The sequence below is a fragment of the Schistocerca nitens genome, chromosome 1 (genome assembly GCF_023898315.1).
Source record: "Schistocerca nitens isolate TAMUIC-IGC-003100 chromosome 1, iqSchNite1.1, whole genome shotgun sequence".
Classification (NCBI taxonomy): domain Eukaryota; kingdom Metazoa; phylum Arthropoda; class Insecta; order Orthoptera; family Acrididae; genus Schistocerca; species Schistocerca nitens.
The window spans coordinates 621,363,074-621,389,721 of record NC_064614.1 but is presented as its reverse complement, the minus strand read 5'-3'; the positions used below and the strand labels follow the sequence as shown (position 1 = coordinate 621,389,721).

The 26,648-nt window shown below is 37.2% G+C and overlaps 1 protein-coding gene across 2 annotated transcripts in view; it reads right to left on the bottom strand.

The window, feature by feature from the left end:
• LOC126257468 (calcium-independent protein kinase C) overlaps positions 1-26,648 on the bottom strand; it is a 243,931-nt gene that overhangs the window by 203,040 nt on the left and 14,243 nt on the right. The window contains exon 1 of one of the 2 annotated variants that reach the window (XM_049955567.1): positions 5,340-5,415. The exons of the other annotated variant lie outside the window; for it this stretch is intronic. The gene's annotated coding sequence lies outside the window, so the exon portion shown is untranslated. Of the gene's footprint in view, positions 1-5,339; positions 5,416-26,648 lie in introns of those variants that run through there. 2 annotated transcript variants of the gene reach the window in all.

Genomic DNA, 26,648 nt, shown 5'->3' with positions numbered 1-26,648 from the left:
AAAATAAAAACTACTACTTGTGCACACTATATGGTCAACATGTTTCTGATATAGAGAAGTTGACTCACTAGAGAATTATTCTCCTGCATGCTCTAGAGAGACCAGTTAACCAAACACTGGAAACATATGGATGAGAGCAAGTCAAAAATTATCTACACTTTTTCGATAATATTTGTTACATTGTGCATGTTGTCTTCTGTCCCTGCACATCACTGTTATATTGTTGTTGTAATGCTGTGACAATTTGATTTTGTTTCCATCATTGTTCTTCCTTCTGTTGCAGATGTAGCATGGCAGCTCCATTAGAAGTGTGCATCAAAGAGGAACCACGGGCAGTGATCCGATTCTTCTGGTTGGAGGGTGTCAAAGGGGCAGACATTCATCGCAGACTATCATTGCAATATGGGAGAAGTTCATTATCATGCAAAACTGTGTTTTTGTGGATAAAGAAGTTTAAAAGTAGTTGAACAAGTGTAACACATGAAGAGAGAGCAGGATGGCCATCAACACTACAGATGACAACATTCAGCAAGCTCAGGAGACGGTTATGGCCAATAGGTGAATCACTTCTGATGACGTAACACCCGCTTTGAACATCAACCATGGCTCCTCCCATCACATCATCCATGATGAGCTCAGTTTCCATAAGGTCTGTGCATGGTGGGTACCAAGAAGGCTTACCGACGGCCATAAGCTCACCATGTTAGGGTCTGTCAACGCTTACTCACTCACTTCAACAATGAAGGTGATACATTTTTGAGCAGAATTGTCACCGGAGATAAAACATGGATGCATCATTACGAGCCTGAGTCAAAGCACCAGAGTATGCAGTGGAAACACCCTGGATTACCAATGAGGAAAAAAATTCAAGACAGGGCCATCCACAGGAAAGGTTATGTTAACCGTGTTTTGGGACTCACAGGGGCCCATACTGGCAGAGTTCATGGACAAGGGAACGACTATCAATAGTGTGGGGTATAGTGAAGTGTTGGAAAAGAAGCTGATAGGCCAGCAATTGCTGTCGAAGAAGGTGTCGTTGTTGCATGACAATGCACAGCCACACACAGCCCGTCACACTATTGAAACCATCAACAATATGAAATCTGAGGTACTGGAACACCTTCCCTGCAACCAAGACCTTGCTCCAAGTGACTTTCACTTGTATAGGCCACTCAAGACTGCTTTGGATGGTCGCCGATTTGCCTCTGATGTGGATGTGCAAAATGTGGTGCAAAAGTGGCTTCATGACCAACCGCAAAGCTTTCATTTGGAAGGAATACATAAGCTCGTTGGCAGTTGGGCCAAGTGCATTGAGAAGGAGGGAGGTTACATAAAAAAATGACGTGCATTGTATACCCCAAGCTTCATGTTAATAAACGGTAGAATGAAAAGTGTACATAAATTTTGACTTGCCCTTGTATATACTAGAATAGTTCATGCTTTTGAGGGAGGCTGGGGGAAGGAGACCCTGTACAATCTCTGCAAAGGAACTTCCTATTGCATAATAGGTGTAAAACAAAATATAAAGCCATAAATAGAGACTTTTTAAATAACATGTGACTGGCTGTCAAAAGGGCAATGCGTGAAGCCTTCAACAACCACAGTAGCAGAATCATTTCAAAAGACCTCACACAACACCTAAAGTTATTTCGGTCACATGTAAAGGAGACCATGGCATCACTGTTGATATCCAGACACTCACACATATAAATGAATTGAAATTGAGTAAAGCAAAGCAGAAACAGAAATGCTTAACTCTATTTTAAGTGTTCCTTTAAAAAAGAGATTCAGTGAGTACTGCTCCAGTTTACCTCTCCTATACAGCAAGCCCATAAGGCCTGATGGAATCCCTGCAAGAAAGTATGTGGATCTGTGGCTGAGATAATGCCTCTATAAACTACAATATATTGTAAATACCTCGAAAAATGTGCTCAGTAATTGGAAGAAAGCACAGATTACACCTGTCTATAATAAGAGTGGCAGAATTGATTCACAACTAGCTTTCTGAGTGTTGACAGATCTTCAAACATATCCTCAACTCGGAGACATAATGAAGTATCTCAAACAGAATGACCTCCTCCGTGGATTCTGAAACACTGGTAATGACAAACCACAGATGTACTTTTTCTCACATGACATCCTGAGAGCCATGTATCATGGCAATCGGGTGGATGCAGTATTTCTTGAGTTCCAAGAAGCATTTGACTCAGTAATGTTCATTAATTAAAGTACTTTTACATAGAGTAACAAACAAATTTGTGACTAAGAGGATGAAGAATGTTATCCTGGATGAAGAGTCATTGACAGATATGGAAGAAACGATGCAAAAATGGTCTTCTTGCTTTAAATATCCAAAAATGTAAAATTTTTTACAGCACAAAACACAAAACTTTAGTAGCTATGACCACACTAATGAGTAACTGTTGTAATCAGTCAACTCATATAAATAAACGGGTGTAAACCGTGCTTGATTTGTAAAAAAAGAGAGAGGTTTTGGTTCTGAAACCTTTTCAGTTTTGTGTGTGTGTGTGTGTGTGTGTAGAACTAACCAGGGATTTTGACATTTTCAAAGTAGGTCAGCATGAGTCGTTACATTTGTCTGACCCACAAGAGAAATCACAGAAATGCTGAAATACCTGAACTGGGAGAAATTCAAAAATAGACATCAAATGTCTCATGAAAGCATACTTATAAATTTTCAAGGACCAGCATTAAGTGAGGAATCTACAAATGTACTACAGCCAATGTGCATCATTCTTAGATGGACTAGGAGGGCAAGATTAGACCATTCATAGTGCTCAGAGAGTCATTAAGCAGTGATTCTTCCTACACTCTGTAGCTGAATGAAATAGGAAGAAACCCTACTAATTGGTACAATTAGGGGAAGTACCCTCTGCATGCAATTCACAGTGTGTGTGTGTAACTGTAGACATACATGTAGATACAATTAATTCACAGAGTATGGATGAAGCTGTAGATGTACCTGTAGATACAGTTAATCTGTATCTGTTTAATGTTGTAGGTACTATAAACTGGTGTTTATTCTAATTTCATATCTACATTATAAAGCTGATTAGTACTTCATTAATATCTACTGTAAAAATATATGGTTGTTTTCTTGTTATGTGTGTATTCACCGGTACCTGGTTTGGTTAACAAAATATGTTGCAAAAAATGTAATCTCACTGTAGCAAAGAGGACCAATAAATAAATAAATAAATAGACATTTAAGAATGGCACTGATAAGTCATGAGTAGCTCAGTGGTAGAGGGCCAAACAATGGATCGAGAGCATTTGAGTTTTATCTCTGTTCAGTCCTACGATTTTTATTTGTCAGTTATTTCTTTCAGCTCAGGAAAACCTTGTTAATGTGGAGAATGCTGGTTTGCAACTTGGTTCAGAGTCCATATTAAACAGCAGGTGCCCCTACAGATCTACCAACTTTAAGTCCTGATCAGTCAACAGTCTCACAGAATAAGAATTTTTTTGACACAAATATGTTTAGTAAAATACCAGACAACAATACAGGAATAACAACACATTACAGTATTCACTGATTTTTTACAGCTTTTGAGATAAATAGCACTAGCTATGACTATTATGCACAGTCTGTTCTTAGGGAAACTGTACAAGTTGTCCTCTGAATTTTGCAAACTGCAATGGAATTTAACTCCTGCCTCAAACAAAATGACTTCCTCCGTACAATCAGCATGGATTTCAAAAACATAGGTCATGTGAAATCAAACTTCTGCTGACCTCACTTGACCTCCTGACAGCCACAGATTAAAACAATCAGGTGAATGCCATGTTTATTGACTTCTGGAAAGCATTCAATTCAGTATCATACCAACACTCATTAATGAAAGTGCAATTATGTGGGCTATCACATGAAATTTGAGAGTGGCTTCAGGATTTCTTGGTTGGGACAATGCAATATATCATCTTGAGAGGAGAGTCATCAACAGATATAAAAGTATATCACTATCCTAAATCTATACCACTCTCTCTGCACGAAACCACACAGTACCATCAAAAACACAAGGTTTCACAAGACTTTTGTTTTTGTTCTATCCTTGTGCATATTTGATAGTTTGTTCATTGCAACTCTACTGTGGATGATCTTTCTTTAAAAGGAAAGAAGATTAGGAGTTTTAAAGCCCCAAGTAATGAGAAATGGAATACAGGTGCAGGTTGAACTAGGGTCAGGAAATTGACTGTGTCATGTCAAAGAAACTATCCCAACATTTACCTTTCATAATTCATGGAAACTATATGAAATCTAAATAAAGACAGATATGAAGCTTCTTCATCCTTATCTTCCCTCATCCTCAAAATAGTGATTCCTCTTATGTGGTCTGTGTGAGCCGTCCTTCCTTTTAACCTTCTTCAACCTATCCTCCTCTCCTACCCAAGGGAGGAACTAATAGGTCCACCAGTTTGGATATTTTCATATTTGCCTATCAGCAATACTAAAAATTTCACCTTCTGAAGCTTGAGTTTGAACCACAGACTGCAATCAACAGAAGCTCCATTTTATATTTCAATGCAGATTAACTAGTTAGCAATAATATGAACTTTTGCAAATAATGACATTTTATTTATTTGTATTTAAAGTTTATACTCAATGTAGTCATTTAAAAATAGAGTAAAAGATGCAGTGTAGACAGAATGGAAATTAAAAGCAGTTTCTCCATGACTAGATAGAAGGAAACAGTGAGAAACCTAAATCACTGGGGGCTGGACAGGAATTTGAATTCACCACTGTTCAAACATAATATCAGTGTTATTTACATATTATCACATTTAAAAGATAACAGAACAATGCTTAATTACACTGTTAAAAGCAATAAATGTTAATATTTGCAAATTAAGCACAAATGGAAGTATAATATTTTCTTCCTCCACTTCTTCAATGGACTGAATAAAACTGTCTCAATTCAAACAAATATATGTGAAAAAGACTTCTTTTATAGCACTGTACTTATTCACATATTCTGAATAGTTGAAGCTCTTTCTGTTATCATGCATTTCAGTTCCAACTAATAATTTACATGCAGATACAAGCAACAGGAAAAATTTGCCAATCACAAAGCAGATCTACATAAAAGCACATCTAAGCTTCCATCATTTTCCATTTACAAATGAATAACACCCTGAAGCGTAAAAGATTCATACCTTGTACCACACACCCAATAAACAAGTCCACCACCAGCAAAAGCACATACATGACAGCATAAACAGAATGGTCAAGTCTGTGCCATTTCTGAAATACATGATGTTTTCATGCCATTCCACAACACACTTTCCCATGTTTTGAAATAAGTGAAATAAATATTTACCTTTGGTATTCCAGAATTAATGACTTTTTGGTCTCAGCTTGTAAGCAGTAATTTAACAGTATCACTGAAACTTTCTTTCCCCTCTAAATAGTTATCTTAGGGCAAAGTTCACACGCAGATAAACAGTTTAGTGTAATGAGTTGGCAGATCACTGGCATAGTGTGTTCTGGGGCATCTCCAAATCCTGAAATACTATACCGATCGAGTTGTCGTTGTTTTGTTCAAGAAATTATTTCTAATTTATTGGAAATAATTCTTAAAAGCATTTGCAATTAATTAATGTGACTTGCAAAAGAACATAACTTAAATGTTTTCCTTACTGTTTATCCTTGTTAAAACTACACGTCAACATTTGAGCTGAGCTATATTCGACATACTTTAGGTGGTAAGCCAAGTGAGAAGGGTTTTTTTTTTTAATTTTTTTTTACATATATAATTTCATAATACACATTAAGTACTATGAAACATATTGCTCTTGGAGTACAGATATGTGTTTTATGATGTGCTATTATTCTTTAAAAACAATTCATAGGTGAACTCCATGTACAGTGCTGTGTACAAAATATGTATTCTCCTCTCTCCTTTTTCAATGGAGCTCCCATGGAATCCTCTCTTGACAATATATATATTTTCTTTTTAGGAATAAATTATTGTTGCAAAAGGCTATTTAATGTATGATTTTAGTTTGACTAGACAATCTAAGATGATTTCTCAAAAATTTTAAGTGGCACCCAGATTCATTTTTACAGCACAGTGTTCATAGTTACATTGGTATTTTCCAATTATGTGCAAGTTTTGAGTTCCAAAGGATAAACATGATAAAATGGCCATGAGTAGATTAGGAGTGGCATGTTGGCATAATTCCTTTGACACATTTCCAAATAAAAATAGGATCTTTACAGCAATACCACTAAGTACAGTGCCACAGAGCCTGAAACTGAAGAAGTAATTTTTGCAAAATAATCACAATCTTAAAGTTTTTATTTGTAATGTATTTTATTCACGCATTGCCATTTTGTGAGGATTTATGTACCACACTTCTTCAAATCATGTAACTTTCGAGACTTTATAACTTGCTTTACGCTTCAAAACAGATGTGAAGTTTCATGATCCTTAAGTGTCTTTAAGAATAAAAATCATTATCTGTACTACTACCGGACCAGGTGTGTTACATATGATAACTTTAAAATAATTACTTTTTCTACTAAGAAAACAATATTGAGGGACTGCAACATCTACTCTTGATGTAACAAATCTTAAACAAAATCATAACATGATAATTTTTTATTACCAAATGTAAATTAAGCAACCACCCTCAGAAATTACTACATAATTTTCACTTCTTGTTATAAAAAACTTGAAAAAGGAAAGTCCCAATGATCTGCCAAAAACCTCAGCAATATTCTGTCTTGCTTATATGCCTATTGACAATACAGTGAGTTGTAAACTTTGCTTTTTCCATTATTTAAGTTAATTTCAATTGTAGTTAGTTTATTTACCTACTCAAATCAAATGTTTGAGAGATTTTGCTTACTGAAAAAGATTAAAAGTATATTTGGGACACAGCCTTGTACTAGCATAAAACCTATATTCTTGCAACTTGGAAACTGAACACTGCAAGAAGTTCTTACTCTTAGGCTGACTGATATGCAGTGCACCCAGTCCTTGAATTCTCATTCATACAACTTTATGTCCGTACTAACAACCACTGTGAAAATGAGATTTTAGACAAAGGCAACTTGAGTTAATATTCTGCAAACTTCAGAGTATGAAAATACGTAGTGAACATGTAGATTCATTATATTTAAGATGTTGACTGCCCCATGGATGTTTGTGGCACAGAAGGCCACACTGGAGGCCACAATGGTGGCCAATGCTGCTTATCACATGAAATGATAACTGCTACTGTATATTAGGAAGACGGAACATATAAAAAATGGACCAAGGCTTAGACAGCATACAAAACCTCAGATTAAGACAAGAAGGATTCAAACAAAGAATGGTAATGCTGAAAGTTGGTAGCAAATGAAATTCTGGTAAACAACACATGGTTGCATGCATTTAATGCTGAATTGGTGAAAGTAACAGAAGGGAAGAAAATGCAACAACAAAATGCAGTTGTAGTAAAAATGCAGCAAGATAAGAAAACTCAAAATTGTAGAGCCAGGATTGAGAATGAAGGAGCAGAAAGGTGACAGAGAATGGTTATAAAGGCACTAATGTAAGTTACTGAGGGCTGAGTGTGGTCCAAGATCTGACACAATAAAATTCATTCAATATACTGAAATAAACATGTTTCATAGACTCTTTGTGTATTGTATTAGGATTCCACAAAATTACAATATTTAAAGCAAAGTAATATTTGGTAGCAAGTACAGTGTTAACACATAGAAGGGATTCATAAAATTCAGGTCAGTTAGGCAAATGTCTGAAAATGAGAAATGTTGCAAAGATAATGATAGCTCTCCATTAGTTTGCTCAATAGTGGGGCAACCAAAATTATGAGAGGCTTGTAAGTATTATTTGCCATGAGATTCTGCCTGTAACCTACAGGACAAAATCTGAATAACTGGCAATAAAGCACATCAAATGTTGTAATGGGAGTATCATTGTTTTTCACTAGTTGAGAATAAACTTGACATTATTAATACTCTGCATATTTACACGTGTCCTACATAAACAAAGAAAACAGCAAATACATGGATGTTTTAAGATCCTTAAATAGGGAAAATGATCAAGGAACGTGTGTTAATAGGACATATCTGATCATCTTTCCTTCACAGACACATTGTACTGTACTAATTATTAATGAAATATTAAAATAAGTTGATTAGTTTTTATATTTCAAACAGCTGAAAATGAGAGGATGGGCAGTAACAGAAATAAACAGTACATCGAAAATGGTCCAGTATGCTTGTGGTAAACTAAATAGTTTTTAAACCAAAGATTCCAGTGTGTCTGAAACAGAAAGTTTACAATCAGTTCGTATTATTACCAGTTTTGACAACTGCTATTAGAGATAGACTTTTAATGTAAGAACGATTCAAAAACTGTGAGTTCAACAATGGAGAGAGATAAAAAACTGTTGAGGTTTTCATGGCCACTTGTTGACATACTACCTGTTGGCTCAGGATCTTTTTTCTGACATTTGTTTAGTGATTTTTCTTCCATAAACATATGGTAACTGCAGATCCTGAGCTGAAAGCTAACAGCTAATAGATCAACGGAGATATGCATAGTGAGAAATAACTGGAAGACAGGAATATGATTGTAGTGAAAGTGACATAGATGTGCAAGGACATGAAACTAGTCAGCTTAATCGTAAGTAGACCAAGGACATTCTTTGCTTGATTCCAAGAGTTGAGAAAAGACTGAGACGATGGCCTAGTGGACAATGAGTAGAAGCTATTAAAAACCTGTAGGATTGTAGAAGGGTATTACTTAAGACTGCAAACCATGGTAAAATATTGCCTTGTAGTGGATGTCAGATGGGTGATGATAATGATTAGGAATGATTATATTACTGTTGACTGAAGGCAAAACATGAGTTCAGACTATTAATGTTAAGGAACCACTGATATAGTTACTTTCACTACATAATAACGTCAAACAGTCTACAAAACCATCGAGAACATTGAAATGACAACCTCTGCTGCTGACAAGAAGAGTAACAAGTTGAAGAATATATCTGCCAGTGAACTTCTCGAAGGACCCTGCATGTTCCGTGGTTGCAGACTCAATTTCAGTATTGATGTCAACGATACATTTACGCATGGCAATGGATGGCTTACAGTAGCCATTGTAAGAGGTGGATCTGGTGTTCCTGCAGTCGGTGGCCTGGAGAGTTTCGTCGATCGAGATGTCATCGCCTTCCGCACCTACCACATTGGAGACATTGGCTTCTTCAAGCTTCACTTTAATGTAACCTTTAAACTCTGTTCCTGGCACTATTCCGCTCATTACTTATTTATAACATGTGACCTATCTTATTCAAATGTGAACCTGAGACTAGAATCAAAATTTAGTCATCAGACCATCGCCTGTAGTTTGGTCCACATTATGCCTTTTCAGACACTACAGTCACCAGCAAATTTTCGATGGCCGACAAGTTGTTATTCCAAAACATCGCTTAAATAGTATGATTAAAGATTCTCATTAGACAAGTTGTATTTGGTCTATACATCACTACCAAATTGTAGATCCGCATAGCCAATAGATAAGAAAGCTCATTGTGCTCTCCAACTATTACTGCTGAGTTGTGGGAACACAACCAACAAGGCAGTGTAGCTACGAATTATCATCTTTCTTCCAAAGACTAATGCTTTTTTGGGTAGGATTGGGCAAATTATTGAGAAACATTAGATGTGGTACGTATTCTACTCACCCACCAAGTTTAGGTCACTACTCACCAACCTAAAAGCCAGTTTAAGTCTTTGCGAATTGGAGTTCTCTTGCAATTCAATTTGTAATACATCTTTTTAACACATAATTGTCGGTTTGGAGAGTTGCTGTAATTGACAAATTCACTTTTATTAATTTCTGGATCAATGAAAAGAAAAGTGCCACAACCGCAATTACTGTCTGGAAACTGCACTGAACACTAGCAGCACACATTTTGAGACAACCTGACAACTGCAGAACACTGCCTGACATGTGATTGCTACCAATGTCAGCCATAGGTGCTGACCTAGACCTTACTTCAGGGACTCTACAAGTAACAAAAGGCTTTTCCCTGCATAACAATGAAGTACGTGCCAGTATTTACTCTTTGCAAATAGCAATGAATAAACTTGCTCAAATTATTACCTATTTTTAAGTCTACCACGAGGTATAGGGTGGTAAATATTCTCACCAATGAATCAGGAGAAAAACAATTATACTTGGTAATTCCAGTTGTTTACCTGTGAAACATGTATTTACCACCGTCACTTGAAGTGTTAATAAAATTTGCTTAAATTGAAAATGTGGAAGACTTCATTAACCATGACTAGCAGTACCTTAACAGGCCTGGAAAGCCTCCATCCACTTGCTTACAGAATAATGGTGGTCATGACTAGAGTTCAGTGTTCAAAAAGCAAAGGTCGAACAAGATGAATGCTTTAGATATTGGGCACAGCAAAAGATACCCTAGCACAGCTCAAACCTCGAGCAGAACACGTGTGGCTGGAGTGGAGAATGCTCACTGGTATGTAATGAGAGTCCTCAAGCCTCCTGGTATCTGTCCATCAGCACACCTAATGATAATTGGTCTGTAGTTGAAATACTGTGCATGTCTGCTATTGTCAAGCACTGGCTGGTCCAAATGTATTCCCACTGTTTTATGGTTATGTAGCATCACTCCATTCACATTATAAATAGTCTCTCACATGACAGTTATGGTGCCAAAAATGCACCTTGGGTGTTTGTCAGATATTTACTTAATATAAAATCAGGGCTAGTTGCTTTATTCTTCATTGTCTTACACTTGTAACTTTCAATTACCTGGCCATACTGAAAGTTCATAAACTTCAAAGAATTGCCAATTCTCATAACTTACATTGTCTTGGTGCAAGATGTGTAGCTGAGATGATGGTCTACATCACATTGTCAAATTGTGTACAGGTAGCTTTAGTGTCCGAGTATGCATGAGTTTTATTATACAGGTCTCCAACTTTTACATTTAATGTGAGTCATCACCTTTATTGTACTCTATTTCCAGGACAGAAGACCTGGCTTAAAATGGTTCATTTCCAACAAAATATATTTGTGCAAATGCATCTACCCAGTTTCAATCGCATGTACATCACAAAATAACTTTGATTCAATAATTCAGCAAAACCAGTAAGGTAATGGATATGATGAATATTCACCTTCAGCCTTGTTTTAGCAAGAGTGAATCAATATATGATAACATACCATTAAAGCTGTGAGGAATCTATGTTGCATTTTGCATCAAACTTGTACAAGTCAGAATGGTGTACTGTAGTTGCTTTGGGAAAAAAAAGAGAAAAGTCTGCTTCGTATACTCTACTGACTGCTGTTTCACTTTTAACATGAATTACAATTTATACTTTCTACAAAGAGAAGTTGCTGAACTAAAAGGGAAACTAGTACATAGTAATGAAGAGGGTTTACTTGGCGATACCACCATGAAAAATGAAAAAGTAGTACACCATAAGTAATTGAAAACATACATTGAAATCCACAGCATATTGTCTTCAACTGAGTGTGAAACATAATTACATCTTCTGTGTATTCCGTATTTGCTTTTTTTGTCCTGCATCTTTGCAAACATTCTACTTTTCTAACCCACGCCTAGTGCAATTTGTTTTCTCTGAACAGCTCTTTTCCAAAGCAAACTCTGATTACTGTATCTAACAGCGTAGCACTTGACAGTTTTGCTGAGCTTTTAGTACAGCATCTTTAATATAATTCTTTGAAAATGCTGTGAACAATTCCAATAAACATTAGCTACATGTACTTATGGGCTTCTTTTATACATGGGGCAGTCAAATGAAAGTGAGACAGATGGAAAAAAGTAAGTAAACTGTTTATTACGTCACAAGTAATCATCTTAACTGTTAATACATACATTGCACTGTAAGACAAGACTGTCAATGCCTTCATGGACAAATGTTCGCAGTTGTGGAACCATGACTGTATCCAGGCATGCACCCCTTCATCCGAAGCAAATCAATGGCCATTAATGTCTTCCTTCAGGGCTCCAAAAATACAGAAATTGTACAGTGATAGATCAGTTCTGTACGGAGGTCATGAAAGGTTTTCCAAGCGAAACTTTTGCAGCATAATTGAAACAACCTGGGCAACATGTGGGTGGGTGCATACACTGCCACGGTTGTTTTGACTATGCTGCAGAATTTTGCTGGGAAGCCCTTACACATCCTCCATACAGTCTTGATCTCTCCACACTTGATTTCGATATTTTTGGAGCCCTGAAGATACGCATTCACGGCTGTTGGTTTGTTTCAGATGAAGAGGTGCATGCCTGGATACAACCAAGGTTCTGTAGGTAACCACAAAATTTTTTCCATAGAGGCATTTACTGTCATGTCTCACAGTGGGATAAAATTATTAACAGTTGTGGCTATTAGGGTCTGAAGTATTAACCAGCTTACTTATTTTTTTCCATCTACCTCATTTTCGTTTGATTGCCTCCATATAATTTGTATTTGGAATGTTTCATATTCTTTAATACTAAATGTTGCAACTCCTCCAGAAACGGAAATGTTTTTGTTGTGATTGAGTGCTTGGTATGTTAGCTTTTGACACATAAATACTCATAGTTTTACACCAAATGAGCACAGTGATTATCTCCTTTTATTTCTAAAAACCCGTTATGTGTAAGATAATGCTTAGAATTGAACTCTTGACAATATCTAGTACACTCATTTCTGTCCTAAGGGATGGTAACACTCTGTCTTGTAATGGGAAATATTAGATAATTTAAATTCTGTACATGGGAGTGGTGAGGGGAAAGTGCAAATGAGTCTTGAAAATAACATATAACTAAATTTTATGTGCAAGTCATGATGGTTGCACATAGTTCTGATAATTACAACAATGAGAGTATTTTCTTCTAAATGTGGAATAATGCACAGTCTTAATAGTGTTCCAAACATCTGAAGCCATTCACTAGTAGTGAAATTTACTGTATCAAAACATTTAACCATATTGACCCAAAATATCATGCTCTTATGTCACAATGCTGACTGCACAAACTGCAGATGTATAAGTAAAGGATAAAAAAGAGAAGTTCTCTCTGCACTTATATGCACACTACCATTTAATGATTTTCTAGAATGGTGCCAAAGCAAGACATGTATCAGCTGTAAAACTCTGTAAAAAATGAAGAACAATATTAATTTATGCCTAGAAAAGTACAATTTACATCTGGAAGATCGTTTGGAGTTCAGTCCTTCCACATTAACAGGGTTTCAAGGGAAATAATTTAAGGTAAACAACACTGGTCTCTACATAAACACTGCCAGTGAACTGTTGCATCAAAATTCACTTTACATATCACCATTCAGCTTTAATTTGCTTCCTATGTGCCCCAAACCTGCTTTTATATTTAAAAACCATCATCATTATTGTTAGTCTAAGGCATTCCAATTAAAAATAGGATCAACTTAAAGGAAACAAAAGGAAAAGAAGCAATAAAACAAAAATGCAAACAAAATCTTTTATTCAAAAATATTGTACAACAGTTCCCACAGCCATGACCTATTTCCGAGGTACAAGCACACATATACATTTCTCTGCAACTAATAAAAGAGGACTAGTTTCTACTGTGAAATGCATAACAAAAGCAAGAAAACTTATCCTGGTCTTTCAGTTAATTGTTAGGTGCATGCTAGGCAGAAAGAAACATTCACTGGTTAAACCATCACAAATCAAGCCATGTTACAGTTTTAATAACAAGGATATATTTACATAAATATTTACAAGCTTTACAAAAATGGATAAAACATTTCTCACCTTACAACAAAAATTATGATCACATTTTTTTTAAAAAATAGTATATCATTATGAAATGATCACAATATTGGAAATACTCAAGCACACAGTCAATTACAACAATGCTGTGACAGTACTCATGTATCCTATATACACCACTTCCATTACAGGTTATTTCAAAGTAGGAAAACAAATAGTAATCAGAGTATGAAAGATTTAAAATGCTGGCGTCTGCAGCATGAAGAGCAGTATGAAATATATGACAGGAATTTTGTATTACTCACAATCTCTTCACAAATCAGAATTACTATTTACTCTGCAGTAAATCTCTCTCTTCTGCATCTCATAAAAGTGAAGAAAAATATCACAAGGACGTATATGAGAAGATTAAAGATAAAGATACATATAAGTTCTTCATTTTTCCTATCCACGAACAACTGTAAACTGAAAGCAGTTATCACCATAAACATATCTACTGTGAAGGATAAGTAAAAATTGTTTAGCGAGCCTCACAACAAAGGCAGAGGGATAATAGTGCACACAGAAAGTATGACACTTCCTCTATAATTCAGATCTTGTTTATCTCCATTATCATCAAATAAATGTGCTTTTACTCAGAACTGTGACTGTACACTGTTTCAGCAGACATACCATCACACCATTTCTCAAAGTAATCAGTATGTTTTCCTCTATGAACAACATGTAATAAGAAAAGACAGTTCATAAAATGAAAAGTTTAATCTTAGCAAAGAAGACACATTATGAAATGTCTAAAATTCCCACTAAAGGAACAATAGCTAGCACATTCTTTATCTGTATCACATGTTAATCTATTCATTGACTAGATGCTCCTACCAGTTTGCAATTTATTATAAAAATCCAGTACTGTTGTGAATACACCTATGAACATGTAATAAACAAATGTCAGATCCCTTATGATACAGTACCTCCCAAACAACTTGCATACATATTTATATAAAGTTTGCTGTATGGACATGTAATTATTGAAACAAATATATTTATCAACTCACCACCATTAATGCAACAGATTTTATCATGTTAAACATTCCATGCATACCAGTGTCAAGAAGACTGCAACCCATTGATGAACGCAAGGAAAGTAAGAATTTAATGCCTTGTCATTATCAAAGTCATATGAGATAACTTACTCAGCAGTGAAGAATGAAGTAAACGATATGGTTGTTGAAACTTCCTGGCAGATTAAAACTGTGTGCCCGACCGAGACTCGAACTCAGGACCTTTGCCTTTCGCGGGCAAGTGCTCTACCAACTGAGCTACCGAAGCACGACTCACGCCCGGTACTCACAGCCTTACTTCTGCCAGTACCTCGTCTCCTACCTTCCAAACTTTACAGAAGCTCTCCTGCGAAACTTGCAGAACTAGCACTCCTGAAAGAAAGGATATTGCGGAGACATGGCTTAGCCACAGCCTGGGGGATGTTTCCAGAATGAGATTTTCACTCTGCAGCGGAGTGTGCGCTGATATGAAACTTCCTGGCAGATTAAAACTGTGTGCCCGACCGAGACTCGAACTCGGGACCTTTGCCAGGAAGTTTCATATCAGCGCACACTCCGCTGCAGAGTGAAAATCTCATTCTGGATATGGTTGTTATTTCATTCAATAGTCACAAGTTATTTAAGAAAACCAAGCATACCTCTATTCGGGTGGCCAGATGGTGATTTCAACATTGCTTCTCTGAAATGCAGTCATTTAATGTACAACTAGCTATTAATAACACACTTACAAGATATGTAACCTTCTGGTCACTGTCATCTGACTGTCCAAATATAGTGTTTTTAATACTATAAAAACCGGACTATTAGGAGCTACTGTAGTTTCTTTCAAATCCAATGGATCTCAAAATGAAAGTCATAATGTAAGTAAGAGAGAAGGAGGGCAAGTTTCTGTGGAAAGGTCAGTTAAATTAGTTTGCATTTGTGAAACATATTCTGGGAATCAACAACACAACCAGTATTTCTCTGAACAATGACTTAGGATGATGCCCATGACACCACAAATGCCACCCAATGTGTCGATCCATTTCAAAGGTAATCTCCAAAATAAATAATTTTGTGGGTTATTGACAAAAGTAAAGGATGAAGAACTATTATTTAATGTTTTTATTTTTATAGTGAGTAACAATGTGATAACAGAACATCTTTCACAATTTTATAACCATGGAAACAGCAATTGCAATTGTTTGAGAAAGTAGTAATGGACACTTAATTCACTGGGTTAAGTGAGATTATTCACAGCTGTTGTAGTTTACAGCAATCACTGTCATACTTCACTTTCTTTGGTCTAGTTTTAGCCCTTTAATAGGGTCACAAATTTGGGAGTTACACATTATAATGCAGGCTCATTAGTGATATTTCAAGGAGGTAGTCAAGTATATGAGTTTTTAAGCGATAGGTACAATGACCTATCAACAAAGAACTCACTAGCAACAGCACTCTACTTGTAGCTCCTTCAGACATAAACAGTGAGACTCTCAGACAGATCATCTGAAGGAACATTGTAGCATATATCGGAAGTACATAAAAAGCTACAAGAAACCTATCAGAAGAGTCGGCTCCTGCATATGATTCCAATAACTTACTATTTCATTACCTCACTCAGGTGAGATTTGAATTAAACATGCCTGAAACTTCAGCAAGACATCGCTCTTCTCGGAAGTAACGGCGCTCCACGAAAATGTACACCTAAAATAATTAAGATGCTAAATTGGTACTGTTACTGTCTACATTTAAAACACTAGAACATATAATCTTTTAACATCACGATTATAAGAATGACTGATTATCACGGAATCTGTTCAGTGATTCACCCCACCTTCACATTATAAAATAGCATTCTTAAAAGATGGCACAACATATAATGAACAAAAACAAAATTTGTACGTGTCTTTTCTATTCTATTTTTTGTCACCTTCACCATGATTGACCACTGCTCATTTGTAACTCCTACAGCAATGCTACTGTGACAAAATACTTACATCACCTGATCAAAAGTATCTGGACACCTCTATGTAATGTAGAATTGACCAGCAGTTGTCACAAATGGCAGACCTGCCAAAAGAGAGTGCAGTGACAGCAGAATAGGTCAGTCAAAAAAGCTCAGGGACTTCGAACATGGACTGGTAATTGGATGTCTCCTCCACAACAAATCCACCAGGGACATTCCAACCCTTCTAAACGTGACTGCTGGTGATTACTGTGAAGTGGGAATGCAAAGGTGCAACCATAACTAATATAAGACCAGGCAGACCTCATATATCGATCATGGGTTCCAAAGAGCTACCAGCAGTCCGGCTGGCACACTGACTGTGCGCAGGCATTTAAAAAGAATACGGGACAATGGTCAATGCTAAGCAATGCTTGAGATGGCATACAGAGTGACGCCACTAGACAGTGGATGACTGCAAATGAATTATTTAGACTTATGAATGATGCTGCACCTTGGAGCAGTCCGATGGAATGGTTTGGATTTGGCGAATGCCTGGAGAATGTTACCTGTCATCATACGCAGTGCCAACAGTGAAGTGTGGAGGAGGTGGTGTTACAGTATGAGAATGGTTATGGTATGATCCCCTTATCATACTCTACAAAATGCTAAATCTGGAATGATATGAACACAGTTTAGAATATTTTGTTCTATGCAGAGTACAGCAACTGTTTGGAGACTATGATTGTTTGTATCAGCATGAAATGCACCCTGTCATAAGCCCTGAGACCCTATATTATCTAATGGAACACCTTTCGGATGAGTTATAATGTTGACTTTGCCCCATACTCCAGTGTCCCAGTTCCTACATTCTCTAGTTTAGGCTTTTGAGGAAGAATAGGCTGCACTATTCCTCCATAGACATTCAGACACCTCAGTAAAAGTGCCCTCAGTTGATTTTAAGTCATCAAAGGCAAAGAGTAGACAAACTCCATATTAATGTACACTAATGGGTGTCCAATTAATTTTGATCAGATTGTGTGGTTATCGAACATGGCACAAGTTATTGAACATGGTGTAAATTGTGTGGTTATCGAACAAGCAGCCATCACAACAGTTAAAAACAATGAAAATAAAAGAAAAAATAAATGTGTGTGACGTAGTAACTTCTGCAAATGTGCAATCAGTTATTTATAAACTGTAGGAAACTTGTATTTCTTTTCAAGATGTCTTCATCTACATCTACATCTACATCTACATTTATACTCCGCAAGCCATCCAACGGTGTGTGGCGGAGGGCACTTTACGTGCCACTGTCATTACCTCCCTTTCCTGTTCCAGTCGCATATGGTTCGTGGGAAGAACGACTGCCGGAAAGCCTCTGCGCGCGCTCGAATCTCTCTAATTTTATATTCGTGATCTCCTCGGGAGGTATAAGTAGGGGGAATCAATATATTCGATACCTCATCCAGAAACGCACCCTCTCGAAACCTGGACAGCAAGCTACACCGCGATGCAGAGCGCCTCTCTTGCAGAGTCTGCCACTTGAGTTTGCTAAACATCTCCGTAACGCTATCACGCTTATCAAATAACCCTGGTACGAAACGCGCCGCTCTTCTTTTTCCTTCCTGAAAATGGGAGATAAAGTCCCCAAAGCTAGGATAACTATTTTCTAATTAAAGTGCTTATGAATTGTAGAGGTATTCGTATATTTGTTTTCTGAAGGTAAGTGATGGTCAGCCATTCATATATATTTATCTAAGGGGACTGTGATCTCTGCACTATATAGATACTTAAATTGAGAGTACAATCTCGATCTGAAGATCATGGTATTATTGGAGTGAATTTCTGGACCTCCCATGACGTACTTCACTATTTTATAGACTTTTTTCCATCTATTATTATAAAAAGTTTCAATCTATTTTTTTTTAGCAGAAAGGGCCAAAGAGTACATTTTATTACAGAGGAAGTCTAAAAAATTACAATGAGTTCATGCTATCATGAATCATAGAATCAGCATTCAGGAAGAGTAGGTTTAAATTCCTGCCCATGTATCATGATTCACATTTTGTGTATTTCACTGAATTATTGACCATAACCCAAGAAAAGATAGGAAGTTTACTTTGAAAAGGCCACAATCAATTTCCATCCCTATACTTGTTCAATTGCCTCAACGAAGGAGACAATGGAATGAGAGTGCGAGGTAAAGTGAAAAGGTGTGGTGAAGGGCACTAGTTACTTTCTAAACACCTAACATGATCCTATTAATCAATATAAAGGGACACCTATATTTCAAAGATATTGTCTCTCTGAGATTTCAGAAAACAAGTATTTTTGAAAACTTGGGGTGCAAAAGACTGGCCCCCTATTCCAAATTTCCCCTACCAATCTCTTTTTCCTTCCTGAAAATGGGAGATAAAGTCCCCAAAGCTAGGATAACTATTTTCTAATTAAAGTGCTTATGAATTGTAGAGGTATTCATATATTTGTTTTCTGAAGATAAGTGATGGTCAGCCATTCTGTCTACTTACAATTCATTATATTCTATGAAACAACAAAGAAATTGTTGGAAAGTGTGCCTTAAAGCTGATTGGTAAGATTAGAATACCACTGGACATTACGTTACAGAGAGATAAACTCAGTAACAATACATTCAGATTTACTGAGCCACAGATTTCAAATATGAACAACTACAGACATTAAATACAGTGAACAAAATGATTTAAAGCCACAAACAAGAAGAAGAAACAATGAACTTAAGTAAGTGGATGATTGTTGAAAATTGATCGACATGATGCAGGCGTCAAAATTAAATGAAATACAGTAAAATGGAGAATATAATTAGAATTAGCTGTAACTGTGCTGTAGAAGTTATTGGACTAAACAGGTTGTGTCATTAACAATTACGATATCATCACAAGTGCGAGAATTAAGAACATGGAATTTCAACATACATGATTTAGCAAATAAGGTACTGATGTAAAAGCTCTCAGAAAATATATGGAAAAAAATTGCATTTTCAAATATCTCAATCCACAAAAAATCAACAATATTATGAAAAGGGTAGACTGCTACTCACCATAAAGATGACATGTTAAATTGCAGCCAGGCATGATGAAAAGATTGTTAGATACAAGTCTGGCCAGAGTGGCCGGAGTAGTGGTCATGTATGTGTCAGGTGTGCTAGCTTATATGAATGTGTGTGCGTTTCTCTTTTCTGAACGCTTTGGTGGAATGCTTACATGTAATAAGACTTTTCATCGTGCCTGTCTGCAACTCAGTGTATAATCTTTACACTGAATAGCAGTCTATCCTTGTCATAATAAATTTTGTTGATATTCCAACCTGGACTTTCCACTGTTCAACAAATAATTAGCAAAGCATAAAATTTTAGATCTCTTTGTTTGAAAACAGGCTGAAAAATTTGTTGGAAATGTCATATTTAGGATCTTATCCAGGAAACGAATGCTGCTGGCTTCACCTTCCAAATACTATTTACAGTCATACGGGCAAAGATGAAAGATATTTGTTTATTTTCACTTCTTATGATCCATAGTATCGTTTTATGGGTTCTCAAATGCCAATGACAATTCAGAAAGCCTTTCAGTTACTGGAAACCACTCACAAACTTTGTGTAGTCACTGTTCAAGTGTTAATGAATTCTTATATCATCATCACAGTACCCATACTACCTCACGTGTCTTATTAACTAGCACATATAAAAGGAACTGCACCACTCACTAAACTTTCATATAAAAGCACATTTCTCTTATTTTGATTATAAGATGGTAGACCAGGACATGAAATGGGCACTACACATATGCTGCACTACACATTCAGCCAAACTCACCATATGGATGAATAGAAAATCACCCTGTGTGCTATCTGGGCTGAGTAAGATTTGGAGGGAAACAAACAGTAGCACTAATGACTGTTGTATTTGTATGGCATGATAAAAAGAGGAAGAAGAGAACAGAAGATTATGAAATGTTGAGCTATAGAAGAATGCTGAGGTTTTGGTGGGTAAATTGAATGACTAATGAAAAGACATTGCACTGTATCAAGGAGAAAAGGGAATTCTACATCCACACCTACATCATTATACAGCAATTCACAATGAAGTGCCTGGAAGAGTGTTCATCAAACCACCTTCAACCTATTTCTCTACCATTCAAATTTCTAACAGCATGCAGGAAAAACCAATACTTAAAATCTTTGTTTGGGCTCTGACTTCTTTTATTTATTATGATGGTCAATTCTCCCTATGTAGGTGGGTGCCGAAAAATTATTTTCACATTCTGAGGAGAAAGTTGGTGATTTAAATTTCATAAGCAGCTCCTGCAGCATCGAAAAACACCTTTGTTTTACTGATTGCCATCACAATACATGTATCATATCCATGGCACTCTCCATCCTATTTTGCAATAACATGAAACTAGCTGCCCCTCTTTCAACTTTCTCAGTGTCCTCCAGCAATCCTATCTGATGTGGAACCCACACCACACAACAATATACAGCAGGGAGTGAACAAGTGTAGTGCAAGCAGTCTCCTTAGTAGCTGCCTGTTGCATTTTCTAAGTATTCTGCCAATAAATTGCAGTGTTTGGTTTGATTTGCTTTCCCCCACAACATTATCTCTGTGATTGTTCCAATTTAAGTTACTCATAACTGTAATCCCTAAGAATATAGTTGAAGTGAATAGATAAAAAATCTACTCACCAAGCTGTGGCAGGAGAACACACATAAAAAAGAAATTAAAGTTTGCAAGTTTTCAGAGCCAGTGGCACTTTCTTATGGAAGAAGGGCTGAAGGGGAAGGAAGACCAATGAGGTTCAGGAAAAGGGGTGGTGTTCGGAAAAGTCACCCAGAACCCTGGATCAGGGGAGACTTACCAGATGGGATGAGAAGGAAGCATTGATTGTTGGGGACTGCATTGCGTGAGATTTGAAAACCTTACATCTTAAAATGTGGAAGATAGGGTAATATGCACAAAGGCAGTTACTGCCAAAACATCACGTACGAGTGAAAAACTAAGTGCATGGTAAGTGACAGAGGTGAGTGGGAGGAGTGGCAAAAAATAGAAAGGTCAGAAAATGAAAGATAAAAGGAAACGAAGGAAGGAACAGTTACTGTGAAGACATGCTGAGACCAAAGAAGTTAATGTAAATTAAGGCCAGGTGGGTGGTAAACACCAAGCACATGTTGTTGTGCCAGTTCTCACCTGCAGAGTTCTGAGCAACTGGTGTTTGGAGACAAAGATGTCATCACTTTATCCTTACTAAAAACTACTTAACCTTTGAGGGGCAGACATACAAATACATTAGGAGCACAGCCATGAGAACCAGAATGGCTCATTCCTATGCAAACTTTCCGTGGCTCACTTGGAGGGGGCTTTTACGAATCCATTCGCCTTCAGCCTCTGGTTTGGTTTAGATATGTTGATGACATCTTTGTCACATGGACTCATGATGTGTCTGACCTGTTAAAATTCTTGGAATCTCTAGATACATTCTCCAAATTAAATTTAACATGGTCCCATTCTGAATCACATGCCACTTTCCTCGATGTTGATCTCATGCTCACTGAATGTCAGCTACACTCTTCTGTTCACATTAAACCCACTAACAAACAACAGTACTTAAATTTTAACAGCTGTCATCCTTTCCCTATCAAATGGTATCCTCCTGTACAGCATTGGCATTTGAGGCAAATGTTTTGCTCAGATGCAGACTTTACAGCAATATACCATCACTCTCACCTCAGCATTCACTGGATGTAATTACCCCACCAGCCTAGATCAAAAGCAGATTTCCGAGGTCATTATATCCAATACTGATACTTCTGATCCCCCCAAAAAACAATTTACGAGTACACCATTTGTTACTCAGTATTATACTGGCCTTGAATGTATTAATCAGCTACTTCGACACGGCCACGACTTCCTAAAATCAGGCCCTAAAGTGAGGTCTATTCTGTCCAACATTTTGCCCACCACACCCCTGTGACAGCCCTGCTGTAAGACTTTCCTTATGCACCCTCCTACCACCAACTACACCACATATAACCAGCCATGTAACTGGCAAAACATTTACTATCAAAGGAAGAGACACCTGCGAAACGACACGTTGTATACCAACTGATATGTACACACTGTTTGGCCTTTTATATCGGCATGACCATCACCAAGTCATCAGTTCGGATGAATGGGCAAAGGCAGACGGTGTATACTAGCAACACACAATGTCCTGATGTGGAGCAGTCTCTAAAACATGGCAGGTGCCTGTTTTATCACACATGCCATGTGGATTCTTCCCCCAGACACCAGTTTCTCAGAACTCCGCAGTTGGATCCTGCTACAACATGTCCTTGGTTTTTGCCACCCACCTGGCCTATTATCTGACCTGTCTTTTTCGTCGCCTCCCCACCCACCTCTATTACAAACAATGCACTTAGCTTTTTGCTCTTTTTTAACTCGTGCATGATGTTTTGGCAGTAACTTTCTTCTTGCATATTACCGTATCTTCCACATTCAAGCTCTCAGATTTTCAAATCTCATCCAGTGCAGTCCCCAACAATCAGTGTTTCCTTCTCATTCCTTCTCATAAGTCTCCTCTGACCCTGGTTTCTGGGTGACTTTTCCGAACACTACCCCCTTTCCTAAATCTCATTAGCCCTTTTACTTCACTCCGCATCCTTGCCCTTCAACCCTCCTTCCAGAAGAAGGCACCACTGGCTTCGAAAACTTGCAAACTTTAGTATCTGCCACCGCTTACTTTATACGTTCAAAACTTTATTACTTTCATTGATTTAAGTATATAGTTGAATTGACAGCCTTTAGATTTTTGTGATTTATTGTGTAGACTAACTGATATTTGGCAGATTCCTTTTAATGCTCATATGGATGACTTCACACTTTTCATTGTTTAGAATCAATTGCCACTTTTCACACCAACAGATGTCTTGTCTACAACATTTTGCAATTGGTTTTGATCACCTGATAACTGTACGAGAAGGTAAATGACAGCATCACCTGCATACAATGTAAAAGGACTGCCCAGATTGTATTCTAAATCATTTATGTAGATCAAGATGTGAGAGTTGTGTTGATATCTGTGTTCCCAATAAACTACACATTTGCTCTGTTGTATTCATCGAACTCCCAACTTGATGAAATCATCTTAAAATCTCGATTTGATGCCAACGTCTATTAAATCAGTACTCCAACAACTTGAAGTTACGGTTGGACTTTATTACACACTGACTATACATCTGACACCAGATTAGCATGTGTCCTTATGTTTGACATCAGTTCAGTTATAACATTAACCAATTAAACAAAATGCTATTACAAAAAGATTCAATATATGTTGACATTACTGCTATACATTATATCAGAGTCACTGATATTCCTTGGAGCCGGGCATGGCACAGCAGTCTCTTTGCTGCACTTGTGATGACATCAATCACAGCGCTACAGTTCTCGTCTCCACACGAAGTCCATTAGGAATACCTCAAGCAAATAAATAGAACAACCACAACGGAAGGTGCTCTGTAACAAACCTTCATACATAATAAAGTGAGTTCTAACTACTGAAATGACTGTTCTATTCAACTTTACCAAAAAGTACAACTATGTACACTTGTTCATTTATGTATCAAGCTAGTAGCGGATTTTCCTGTTAATAATTTTTTTTTCCTTTTTTTAAATTCTTACCCATAAAATATCAAGAAGTCTCATACCTTCTCAAGGAACAGGAGAGGCCTATAATACTTATTTCGGGAATTTCAGGTACTGCTTCTGTTTTACTCCATAACTTTCCATCAGTTACTACGAACGTGCCCTTTCTGTCAGGAAACCAAGAATTCAGACGCACAAAAGAGACAATAGTCTGTAGGCAAGCAATTTGATTATGAGTTGCTTGTGAGGTGTGGTATGAAAAGCCTTCTGGAAATCTAAAATTGTGGAATCAATCTAACATCATTGGTCAATAGCACTCAGTACTTTGTGAGACTACAAAACCAGTTTTGTTGCACAAGAATGATATTTTCTGAGTTCATAATGGCTATTTGTCAATAAAATGACAAAAATGGCACACCTTGAGTAACAGAAGGATTTAGCTGATAAGACACACCTTTAGGTATCATCAAGGAATAGTTAATTTGGAATCTTACTACTTTTCAGAATGAAGACCACAACAAAAACACTATCTCTATGTGCTGTTTGAGGCTTTCACGAAATAGTATATACTGGGCACTATGTTGGGTAGTGTTGTGTAAACAGCACATTCTTTCCATGAGGCACCTGCTCATCATCTTCAGGTGCTACTGATGTATTGCTGCTGTGCTTGCTAATGTATGTGCTGGCTCGCTAGAAAGTGCGGGCACCAGGAGGTGGGGCTACATTGTCGTTGTGGATGAATTGTAAAAACATCAACATCCACAGCACCCTGCTAGAGAAATGGATGTGTTCTTCGCATGTGCAGAGCAGAAAAAGTAGACCCTATATATGTGGGCAAGCAAGCTGTTAGTGCCCTGCTTAACTGTAGTAGATTCTTCATCTGTATTAACTCATTGCAATTGTTTGCCTGTGATCCATGACACAACAGTGCCACCAGTGCCGATTCCCATGCTTTTTTATTTGAAATCCCATGTCTGTTGGTTGGTTGGTTTGTGGGATTAAAGGGACCAGACTGCTACGGTCATCAGTCCCCCATGTCTGTTAACGAAGTCATTAGCTACATGTATTTTGACTGCCTCGTTAATCACAGAGTCCCAGTATGTGACGGCAGAAAAAAGAATCTTCATCTCTCCATAAGTCATGATGTATCTCTTATCATGACAGTGTTAAGCAATAACAGATTTTTATAGCCGATCCAATCTAGCGCGTCTTTAACAATACGACACACCTGTCCCATGTAAGATTTCCCACACTGGAACTGGTCTCCTTAGATTTAAGTTATTTTTAAGAGAACCCACCACTATTTGTACTCACAGTCGGAGGGTAGAAGGCACATTTATTTCAATGTTTTTCGAATAGTATGTCATCTTAAAGAACATGCCACCAACATTAGGTAGAAAAACCCTCTTCTTGGAGTTCCCTGTTTCTTCTGGCAATTCTTAGTGTTTAGTGCATGCTGGTCAAAATGCACTGCCAATCTGATTATTGGAATATCCATTCTGGACAAACGCAGAATGATATGATTAATCTCTGCAGATAAGCATTCTAAACCTGAGATAGTTCTAGTCCTACGAACAAGAGTTTGTAATAACACATTTCTGCTTTGGGATGATTGATGGCAGTATGTAGTTCATAGGTATAGATCGGTCTGTGTAGGTTTGTGAAGCAGATTATGGCCCATGGAACTATATCCTTTTTCAAGGAACCATGAAATCCAGAAATGCGATGTTTCCATGTTTCTTCCCTTTTGGGGAAGAAAATGCTTGGGTATCATCTACATATCTCCCAAAAATATTTAGGCTTCAAACAGCCGACTGAAGCACATTGTTCTTTAAATCTTCCATAAAAAGGTTAGCTACTATAGGAGACAGGGGGCTACCCAAGGCAACACTATCAGTATGTTTAAAATATTGATCATTAAATTAAAAGTAAGTTGAAGAAAGCATGTGTTTGAAAATATGTAGGATGTCCACTTCCAGCTTAGCTCCTATGAGTTATAATGAATCCATCAGAGGCACTCCAACTATCTGAAATGAAGTTTAAGAGTAAAAGCCCTAATTGCACCACAATTTATGCTCTGTCAAAAATACACAAAGAAGTTTCACTTCACCCCACTGTGAGTAATACAGGGTGGTCCCGAATTCATGGTACAAACTTTAATGGTAGGTGCAGGACATTGTAACAAGGATATATTGTATAGGAATGTATAG